Raw genomic sequence first — 11,557 nt, 5'->3', positions numbered from 1 at the left:
CCAGGCTTCCTTCTGTTGACAAAGGAACAGAGATTTCCCCCTGGCTATGAGCTATAAGGGACTACAGAAAGACGATGGTCAGGATACAAAAAGTATATAATGGAAGATAAGGGCAAGAAGTAGGACCAAGCAATACCTGGCCAGAGGGAAACAACGATGTTGTGAATGCGCCCACGATGTGGTCTAGGGCCTCGAGCATAGACGCGATCCCTACATCGAGGCTCTCCTGCTCCATGCTCTCTACGACAGCATCTAGGGTAAAAAAGCGCCGACGCCGGATGCTGTGGATCCACCCACTAGAGCAGGGGCTTGCCTCGCATGGGCAAGTCACTACCCACCGACGTTAGGGCTATGCAAGCGGCGCACTGGAACGTGGCATGCCGGCGCGACGGCACGAGCGCGCCCCCGCGCCATGCGTCGCGCGCGCGCCGGGCCCCGCTCGCCTTCTATAAAGCAGCGCCGCGCGGGTGGCCTCGCTTCTGGTCTGTGGCGGATCGGATCGGACCGAGAGCTAGCTAGCGCGTGTGTGGAGAGAGTAGAACACGGCCCGAGAGGCCGAGACCGACCATGGGAGAAGCGTGCAGGGACGCGGCGGCGGCGGGCCGGCAGCTGCGGCAGGACGAAGCGGGCGGCGGCGGCGGGAGGGCGTCATCACGCGGAGAATGAGCTCGTCGGTGACTCGGCCGTCTCGACGAAGCTGTGCGAGGACGTGCTGGCGATGCCAATGATGGCGCTCAACCACATTTCACGCTTGTGCGAGTCCGTCGACGCCTCCGTCCGGTTCTACGTCAAGGCGCTCGGCTTCGTGCTCATCCACCGCCCGCCGGCGCTCGACTTCTCCGGCGCATGGTACGTACGGACCACATATGCTTAGCTTCTCCGGCGGGCCGCCGGCAGACTTGTCCGAACTCGTGTGTTGCAGGCTCTTCAACTACGGCGTGGGGATCCACCTCGTGCAGCGCGACGACGCGCGGAGGGGCCCCCGACGTGAGGCCGGAGACGGAGCTGGACCCCATGGACAACCACGTGTCGTTCCAGTGCGAGGACATGGGGCCATGGAGCGGAGGCTCCAGGAGATGCGCATCCAGTACATGAAGCGGACCATCAACGAGGAGGAAGGGTCGCCCATAGACCAGCTCTTCTTCAGGGACCCCGACGGCTTCATGATCGAGATCTGCAACTGCGAGAACCTGGAGCTCGTCCCCGCCGGCGCGCTCGGGTCGCCTCAGGCTGCCCCGCGACCGCCACAACCCGCCCGTGCGCATGGGCGCCGGCGGCGCCGAGTAGACTAGGAGGCGTGCGCGTCCGCTAGTAGACCTCGCCGTAGCGGGCGCTTATGCTGGATTCTGGGCCATGTTTCGCGCTGAGAGTTCAAGTTCTGAATTCGAATTTGTACTAGCTTGGTTAGGAGCAGGAACTAAGCAGTTTTGGTATGTGCGTTTGGCTTCAAATCTTCAATTTCCAATGTTGTAAAACTGGTTACCGTTTGGCATTCTATAAAAGCTGGGTTTATACACCCGTCAAAAAAAAAACTTCCATTTCCGATGTTATTTTCAATTCAGTATGCATCGTGAGTTTGTTATTACGCTCCTATAGAATCTGTTAATCTGAGGCATCGTTGGATTCCCAATCTGTATCTCATTGGGATTTAGGGAGTCTCTACGGGGAAGGGACTAAAGACTAAATTTTAATCTTAATTAGTGTCTTTGAACTAAACACCAGAGACTAAAATAGAAACTAAAGACTAAAATATAGTAGTCCTTTGGGGCTGCTAATTGGGACTAAACAGTCCATACCTCTCACTCTCTCTTCTCTCTTGTAGTCACTCTCCTCCCTTTTAATTCCTTGTAGTCCCTAGAAGTAAAAACTATTTTAGTTCGTATTTTAGTTTCTGTTTTAGAACACGCCCTTAGTCTCTGTTTGAGATGACATTTACAATTTTGCACCCCTGCTAAACAAATCACCTTATCGAATATTTATTTGTACTATTTATTTGTACTAGTTGAGGTTACACTTCTGTTATAAATGTGTCGAATATTTATTTGTACTAGTTGAGATTACAGTGGAGTAGTGTTGTAATTAGCAGTATAGGGTTAGGTGAGCTAGGTGTTGGCTCTTGTAACCCGATCCCTGTATAAAAGGAGGAGGGGGCTGCATTTGTAACCTACTCCACCACTTGAGAGTAGCAACACAAAGGTGACAGGATCGCGGGGGGTACCGACTATTTTGGCCGGCGCCCCGGGCGGACGGTGTCACGGTTTCGGGGAGAAACACCCGTAAGCATGCCCCGGAGACGTAGGCTTCGTCGAACCTCGTTACCAAACATCAGGTCTCCTGTGTAGTGTGTGTGATCTCTCATGAGCATCTCGCCTTGATAGATCAAAGCAATAGCTTCCGTGATATCACAACACCTTCCGATCAGCGCTTTCAAAGATGGAACATGGTTGGTGATGCACACGATGCTCGTTCGCCATATACAACCGCCGACAAATTCAGATAACACGATTTTGTGCTGTGCCTTTAAAAAACACGATTTTGTGCTAAGGCGATGGTTTTTTTTTTCGAGAAATGACGATCGTCAAGCTGAAAACCCGAGGGTTGCCAGCAAATTGCATTGCATCCATGGGAATAGGGAGGAAAAAAAAAGAATCATGGCAGTAGGAAATAAGGGAAAGGTGCATTTGTTTGGATTTGGGGAGTGAAACTCTTCTAAATATAAAAAATTGGATCCACACCACTATTTTGATTAGTCTTGGATCCTTCTCTAAAACTACAATCCTTAAACTATTTTCATTCTTAAATAGATACGATCTGCAGTAGAGATCCTCTTATCATGTGTCGGGAACCAATACTAGTGTACCCGAAGAGGAGGATCTAATGACCATCAACATCGATTCATCCGAGCAGTCAAGGGCGCAACTACAGCTCCAACCGACCCCAGGTACGTGGGCTCCGCCTCGCCCGATCCCGAGGCCGCGGGCTCCGCCTCGCCCGACGGGGTCCCATACCGCCGCCAACCACTCCAGGTCCATGCGTATGGGTTTGGGTCAAAACTCTAACACCAAGGAAGAGATCGGCACGCCCCGATGTAACCCGTGGCCGTGACGGGGCTATACCTGAGGGTTCACATCAAGAATAGCGTCAGGCGTGCCGATGCTGTTCTGTCTAACCATCGTACGAACACTGATAGGCGCGTCAGTTAATCACGACGTCCGCCAGGACAGAATGGAATGCCATGACCGGCAGACGATGCCTGCGCATGGCGCCAGTGACGGACAGGACCACGACGTGGAGCTGTCCCTGTTGACATCTACAGGGTCGACGGGACCCGCATAAAGGAGAAGAAGGACCCGACGATCCTGAAGGACTTCTTCTCCCTCTCATTCTTCTCTTTTTCTCTACTATAACCCGTGCTTTTCCTTGGCCTATAAAAGGGAAAGCAGGGCGTCCCATAGAGGGGATCGACCCATCGAGTACCGATCGAATCATCCCGAACCGATCAGAACACGAGATAAACACACAAGAACACGACACGAACATGCGGCTGAGCAGCGATCGAGCTCTCAACACTCGTTCACATCTTTTCACCAGAGACTTGGGATCCTTTCCCTCTCTCGCCCGTTTGTACCCCCTACTACAAACTTACAATGCTAGTAACACGAGCAGCAGTAACGAACTGGACGTAGGGACTTTCTGCCTGAACCAGTATAAACCTCGTGTCCTCTAAGCACACCATCCGAGTCAGACGCGTAATAATACAAATTTACTCGCCGGTGGTAACTCGAAACACCGACAGCTGGCGCGCCAGGTAGGGGCCTTTTACGTGTCTCGATGTCCAATTCAGGTCTCGGATGGCCAGTCACGGCGTCAGCTGGGTCCCGGACGCGCACGTGCGCTTCGGGGACCAAGACTTCATCGTCACAACGGAGGGAGAGTTGGCGTAGGCTCCTATCACCGTCCAAGCTCTCCACTCTGCCGACCTCGACGCGATCGCCAAGGCGCTTGAGGAGGTGCAGTTGCACGCACCGGAGGCCCATGCCCTCGAGTCCTCGGCTTCGACTACGGGAGGTTAGAGAGCCAGCTCAGCACCTTCCTGGGATCCCAACCGTCCCAGGAGGACCTGCGCCTCCTCACCTTCTTGTTCGCCAATGTCATGGCACAGCTTGCCGGAGGAGAGCTGCTCTCTCCAGACTACCTCATCCGGAGCGCCCCGATAGTGCTCCCATTCGGTCTCCACAACGCTGCAAAGACCATTGGCCACCTTGTGGCACAACGCACTCCTCCATCCCCTGTGAACGACGAGTTCGTGGGGATAACCGAATATGTCACGGAATCTTTCCACAACCTCCTCGCAGGAGAATCAGAGTCGCCCTCTAGCTCTGACTCCAGCAGAGGGAGTCATCATCCCTCTCATGAATATTTCATGGCAGGTACCCCCGAGGGACACGTCGAAAGCATCCACGAGGGAGAGGCTATCCTGATGAATGACTTTGACGACGAGGTCGAGAGGGATGCAGGGGCCTCACCTCGCCTGTGGGTAGAGCAGCTGAAGGCCCAGCACAAGAGCTCGATGAAGCATGACTCTAGCTCAAGCAGGAATGTGTGGAGCTCGAGCGAGAGATCAAGCGCCATGGAGACGGTGGCGTGCACGCGCCATGGCCCACGACGTGAACCGGAGGATCATCGAGGATAATGAAGCCCTCCCACACTTCACCCGGGCGAGCCAGAACATCGCTACTACGGCGGCCTTGCTCCGGGGGCTTCCGAGGCCCGCGACGCCCGAGGATCATCAGGCCCATCATGAGATTCGCACGCTACTGGAGCTTACTATTTCGATGATGCGAGCTCGACGCTAGCCAGTGCATGCCCTCAGAATGACCCGATAAGGACGCATCAGTCCACTAGGCACCGCAAGGCAGCAGGCCACGCACCGCAGTCCTGATGCATGAGCGTCTCGGCCGCCACTATGACGCGCGCAACACCCTTGATGCCCGTAGGCGTGCCCGCGGCGATGCGAGGGAGGGGGCTAGCCGCGGCTACCACCCTCATCGTGGTGGACGCTACAATAGCGGTGATGACCGAAGCTCGAGCCCTGACTTACCAGGACCTTAGGCCTTCAGTCAACACATCCTCAACGCTATCTTCCCACCATGATATCGACCGCCGACCAACATCTTGAAATACTCTAGGGAAACAAATCTTGGACTATGGCTCGAGAATTATCGGCTTGCTTGCCAAGCCGGTGGAGCGGATAATGATGATTTCATTATTCGCAACCTTCCATTTTTCCTGGCTGATTCGGTGCGAACGTGGTTGGAACACCTTCCACCCACCAGAATACAAAGTTGGGCGAACCTGAAAAAGATCTTCGTGGGAAACTTCTAGGGTACATACACGCATCCTAGGAACCCATGGGATCTTAAAAACTATCGATAGAAGACTGAAGAAACCCTTTGTGGGTACATCTGGCGCTTCTCCTGGCAGTGCAACGAGCTGCCCAACGTCATCGACGCCGATGTCATAGGAGCTTTCCTGTCTGGGACCACCTGTGAGTCCCTAGTCCATAAGCTAGGATGTAAGGGCCCACGAACCAAGGAGCTCCTCGACATCGCCACCAGCCATGCCTCGGATGAGGAGGCGATCGGAGCGATCTTCGACTGCCTCAAGGGCAAGGCAAGGCGAAGCGAGACAAGGACACCAGCAAAGGTGCCTCCAACCATCCTAGCAAGAAGAAGAAGAACAAGCAGCGGTGCGAGGGCTCGCTCGTGGCCATCGCCGACTGTAAGGGGGGTCAAAAGCCCACTGAGGGTACCTCGAACCACTTCAAGAAGCTACTCAAAGGGCTATGCCCGAACCATGCCTTCCCCATCAAGCATCTATACAAGGACTGCGGCCTCATGAAGTGGTTCTTGTCTAGAGGCTCCAACAAGGGGGGCATAGGGGGACCCCAAGCCAGCCATAGACGACGTTGAGGGGAAGGACGGTGGCTTTCTAACACTGGATGGCTGCCTCATGATCTTTGAAGGATCGGTGGCCTACGACTCCAAGTGCCGCCAGAAGCTTACGCGCCGCGAGGTCTATATGGCCAAGCCAGCCGCGCCTTCCTTCCTCTGATGGTCGGAGTCCGCCATAACCTTTGATCGGACCGACCACCCGAAAAGCATCCCACAGTCGGGAAGATATCCGCTCGTGGTCTACCCAATCATCGTCATGAAGCAGCTCACTAATGTGTTGATGGATGGAGACAGTGGCCTCAACATCATGTACGCCGAAATGCTCGACGCCATGGGCATCAACCGATCACGCATCCGATCGACTAGAGTGCCTTTCCATGGCATCGTGCCTACAAAGCAGGCCATGCCACTTGGGTAGATCGATCTGCCTATCACCTTTGGGGATCCAACCAATTATAGGATGGAGACCCTTACCTTTGAGGTGGTCAGGTTCCATGGAACCTACCACACTGTCGATAGAATATCGAGGATCGAGGAGTCTCCGGCATCGCTGGTGATGTCCGAGCACCGAGGAGAGTCCCTAGCGTCGCTGGCGATGACCGAGCACCGAGGAGCGAGGAGTCCCTGGCGTCGCTGGCGATGACCGAGCACCGAGGAGCGAGGAGTCCCTGGCGTAGGTGGCGATGACCGAGGAGCGAGGAGTCCCCGATGTCGCTGGTGATGTCCAAGCACCGAGGAGCGAGGAGTCCTCGGCGCTGCTGTCGATGACCGAGCATCGAGGACCGAGGAGTCCCCAGCGTCGCTGGTGATGTCCGAGCACCGAGGAGCAAGGAGTCCCCGGTGTCGCTGGCGATGACCGAGCACCGAGGAGCGAGGAGTCCCAACATTGCTGGTGATGATCGAGCACCGAGGAGTGAGAAGTCCCCGGTGTCACTGACGATGACCGAGCATCGAGGAGCGAGGAGTCCCTGATGTAGACGATGATGTTCGAGCACCGAGGAGTCCCCGGCGTCACTGTCGATGACCGAGCACCGAGGAGCGAGGAGCCCCTAGCGTCGCTGGCGATGACCGAGCACCAAGGAGCGAGGAGTCCCCGGTGTCGTTGGCGATGATCGAGCACCGAGGAGCGAGGAGTCCCCGGCGTAGGCGGTGATGTTCGAGCACCGAGGAATCCCCGGCGTAGCTGGCGACATTCGTGCAGTGAAGTGTGCCCACTTAGTCCTCGAGCACGAAGAATCCGAGCGCTGAAGAGTAACCGGCGTAGCTGGCGATGAAGCACGAGCGGCGAACAGTCTGGTCAACTGGTCATTGGCGAAGTGAGCATTGAGTAGAAGCGACCGGCGAATAGTATGATCAACTGGTCAGCGATGGAGTCCATGAACTAAGCGGTCTGACTAGTTGATCGGTGGAGAAGTCTGAGCACCAGGTGATTCGATCACCTGGACGATGATCCTATAATACAAATATATAGAACGGGTAGTACATGACGCACAAATAAATAAACTCCGGAGAAAAATCAGCAATGGTGATGAAACGGCGTATGTAATTCGGCGATCAGTTGGCGTGAAAATATATTTATGTTTAATATAAACCACCCGACCAGTTAGTCTGTAGAGCACGAAGGTCTCTGATCCTCGTGGATCTCATTGACCTGACAGTGAGCCGCTTTAAGCATGGCAGCGATCTTGGCGAGCTCGGGCGTTTGAGGGAAACGAGCGAGCTCGTTGGCGGCTACTGCCAAATTGGCGCTTGGAGTCTTGAAGACGTCGTGGCCATCGATGCGGAGGAATTCTTCGTCGACGTCGCGGTAGAGCGGGAGCGGTCTTCCCTGAGAGTCAAGCCGATTATTCCGAGCAGCCTTGGCCCTCGCGATGGATGTCTCATTTTCTCATCGCTGTGTGCGGTTGACATTCTGGTTCTTCCGAGCAACACGCTCCTCCTCGGTTTCGCTGTTCTGGGGAGGGTTGTCGATGCTGACATTGAAGATTGCGCCACCTCAGAAGGGTGGAAGGAGAAATTGATCTGAGAAGGTTTCAGTGAGGGTCTCCGTAGATCCCTGAGACTCGGAGCCCGGAGCTTCTTCCGTGATGGTCTAGAGGTGCGCCCTAGGGCTCCGGCCTAAGTGTAGCGTGTTGATGGCTGGCAGAAGCTAGACGGCGACCTGGTCGGCGAGTTTGCCCCTCAGGGCATGTTGGTGAGCGGCAACAGCGCTGGAGAACCTGAAGGGTAGTGCCATAGCCCCTATAGTTTCCTAAGCACCCTCCAATAGATCTAGATCGGAGGGTGGTCGGCGCTGAACCAGAGTGTCCAGTGCTGATTCGGCAATGGAGAGACAATCGGCGAGCTTCAGTCTAACCCGATCGATGGATTCGATCAGATCGTCATTGTTGATCAACCTCCTCTGGTAGCGAGGAAGCGGACGATGAGTAGTTGCCGAAGGAGACCTCGAAATCAGGCTTCGAGATTGGATCTATAGTTGTAGGTGCGGGGGTGATCGACGCAGAACTAATCTTCCCTAGCTCGAGGAGCTCTTCAACTCCGTCAGCGTTGATGACCCACGAGATGGATCTGACCATGAAGATCTGGCTAGGCTATAGGAAGGGGCGAAGAGCCTAGTGGAAAAAGCCATCTTGTTCGATAAGGAAACAATACGCACACCCCTACCTGGTGCACCAACTGTCGATAGAATATCATCGGCAGTCCTCCAAGGGGTATCCCATGAAGGTAGATTGATCGGCAGGGGAGCACGAGATCAAGAAGAAGAAGGCAACAGAGACACACGAGTTAGACAGGTTTAGGTCATCAGTATGACGTAATACCTTACTTCTGTGGTCTGTTGGTTTGTATTAGCTATCGTATGATATGTCGTGATTTTAGAGGGGGTCCCTGTCTGCCTTATATAGTCCGAGAGGTAGGGTTACAAGTCGATTAGATCTGAGAGATAACCGGAAAGTAATAACTGATTACAGGAATCTTAGGATCATACATATCCTAATAGATCTCGTAGTATCTTCTAGATATCTTCCCGATGTCTTGCGGAAGGCGCCGAGCAGAGTCATGCCCCGCAAGGCTTCTTCTTGTGGGCTGGGCCACCCCTAGGGGCACAGCCCATGTGGTCTACCATGGGTATCCGGGGTCATACACCCCACACACACCATCCTGAGATGTCCATGCTACACGAAGTTCATGGCTATCCCCAACTACACCTATCTGAAGCTAAAGATGCTGAGACCGTATAGGGTCATCACCATCAGCACCTCCTTCCAGCACGCCTACGAGTGTGTGGTCGAGTGCTACAAACATGCCATGACAATCATTGCCTCCAAGGAGCTTGCGGCCATTAGGAAGGAGGTCGCCAAAGAAGCACCTGACCCCAAGCGGTCAGCTTGGTCTTTTGAGCCTGTAGAGGGCACCAAGGAGGTCCTCATAGACCCTAGTGGTTCCTAGGGCAAAGTAATGTGCGCATTGGCACCACGCTTTCCCCCTGAATAGGAAAGCGCGCTCAGTAGATTACCTCCATGCCAACAGAGACATCTTTACGTGGAGACCCTTGGCCATGCTAGGCATTCTGAGAGAAGTCACTGAGCACGCCTTGAAGATCAGGCCAGGCTCTAAGCCAGGTGAAGCAGTGCCCTATGTCGCTTCGACAAGGAGAAAAGCAGGGCGATCAGGCGAGGAGATTGCGAAGCTTCTAGGAGCCGGGTTCATCAAGGAAGTATACCACCATGAGTGGTTAGCCAATCCCGTTCTTGTACAAAAAAGAGTGGAAATGGAGAATGTGTGTTGACTACATGGGTCTCAACAAAGCTGTGTCCAAAGGATCCTGTTTTCTTCGCCACGCATTAGACCAAGTAGTCAACTCAACCTTAGGGTGTGAAACCCTTTACTTCCTTGATGCGTACTCTAGGTACCATCAAATCATGATGAAAGAGTTCGACTAGCTCGTGACATCTTTCATCACCCCATTCGGATCGTTCTGCTACGTTACAATATCGTTTGGTCTAAAAACATGGGGGCTACGTACCAGCGTTGCATGCTCAAGTGTTTCGAGGACCTCATAAAGCGAACCGTTGAGGCCTACATGGATGACATTGTGGTCAAATCCAAACGGGCTAACAAGGTCATAGCCGACGTAGAATAGACCTTCGCAAAACTCCGAGCAAACGACATCAAGCTCAACCCCGAGAAGTGTGTTTTTGGGGTCCCAAGGGGTATGCTGCTAGGTTTTATCGTTTTCAAGCATGGCATCGAAGCCAACCCATAGAAGATCTTGGCCATCATGAGGATGGACCCGATTTAGAGAATAAAGGGGGTACAACGAGCTATAGGGTGCCTCGCTGCACTCAACCACTTTATCTTGTGCCTAGACGAATGAGGTCTCCCCCTCTATCGGGTCCTGAAGAAGGCCAACCATTTTGAATGGACGCCCGAGGCTCAGGAGGCACTTGACACGATCAAGCAGCTTCTGATGAAGGCCCCGATCTTGGTCCCCCTCGAACAATGGGGAACCACTTCTGCTCTACATCGTGGCCACCATGCAAGTGGTCAACGCTACTCTAGTGGTAAAGCGAGAAGAAGAGGGACATACCCTCAAAGTGCAGTGTCCCATATACTACATTAGCGAGGTCTTGTCCGATTCCAAGACCCGCTACCCCAAATCCAGAAGCTCCTATATGCCGTCCTCATCACCAAATGGAAGTTGTGTCACTACTTCAAGTTGCATCTAGTGACGATAATGACATCCTTCTCTCTCGGTGAGGTCGTCCAAAACAGGGATGCCATGGGAAGAATCGCCAAGTGGGCACTCGAGCTAATAGGGTCAAGGCATTTCATATGCCCCCCAGACGGCCATCAAGTCCCAAGTGTTGGCTGATTTCATTGCAGAGTGGACCGAGGTCCAAATACCACCAGCAGTCATCGACCAGGAGTACTGGACTATGTACTTCGATGGATCGCTAATGAAGAAAGGCACTGGCATGGGGCTAGTCTTTGTTTCACCCCTTGGGGTACACCTGAGGTACATGGTTTGCATCCATTTCCCCCTCCTCCAACAATGTGGTTAATATGAGGTGCTCATCAATGGCCTACAACTCGCCATCGAGTTGGGTATCTGATGGTTTGATGTTCGGGGCGACTCCCAGCTAGTCATCAACCAAGTCATGAAGGAATCAAGCTACCACAATGCCAAGATGGCTACGCATTGCTGAGAAGACCACCAGCTAGAGGACAAGTTTGATGGTCTTGAGCTCAATCACATCCTAAGGCATCTCAACGAGGTGGCCGATGCGCTAGCAAAAGCGGCGTCTGACCAAGAGCTAGTGCCAATAGGCATCTTCGCTAGCAATTAGTACAAACCCTCAGTCCGCTACAAGGAGCCAAAATAAGCTAGTGATGGGCCACTTGCCTTGTGCTCGGGGGCTAACCAGCCATCGGCTCCATCCGACCCTGAAGTCATGGAGCTTGATTAGGATCTAGTGACAGAGCTTGACCCTCTGACCGACTGGAGGGCACCTTACCTCGACTACCTCCTCTACGAGGCATTGTCGATGGACAAAATGGAGGCTCGGTGGCTCGCACGTCGCGCCAAGTCCTTTGCCGTTATT

General features: G+C 53.8%; 1 pseudogene; it reads left to right on the top strand.

Moving 5' to 3' along the window:
* The first annotated feature begins 567 nt into the window (after positions 1-567).
* LOC136547395 (glyoxylase I 4-like) lies at positions 568-1,287 on the top strand (annotated as a pseudogene).
* The last annotated feature ends 10,270 nt before the right edge of the window (positions 1,288-11,557 follow it).

The sequence above is a fragment of the Miscanthus floridulus genome, chromosome 3, assembly GCF_019320115.1.
Source record: "Miscanthus floridulus cultivar M001 chromosome 3, ASM1932011v1, whole genome shotgun sequence".
Classification (NCBI taxonomy): Eukaryota; Viridiplantae; Streptophyta; class Magnoliopsida; order Poales; family Poaceae; genus Miscanthus; species Miscanthus floridulus.
This window is presented reverse-complemented; position numbering and strand designations above follow the sequence as displayed.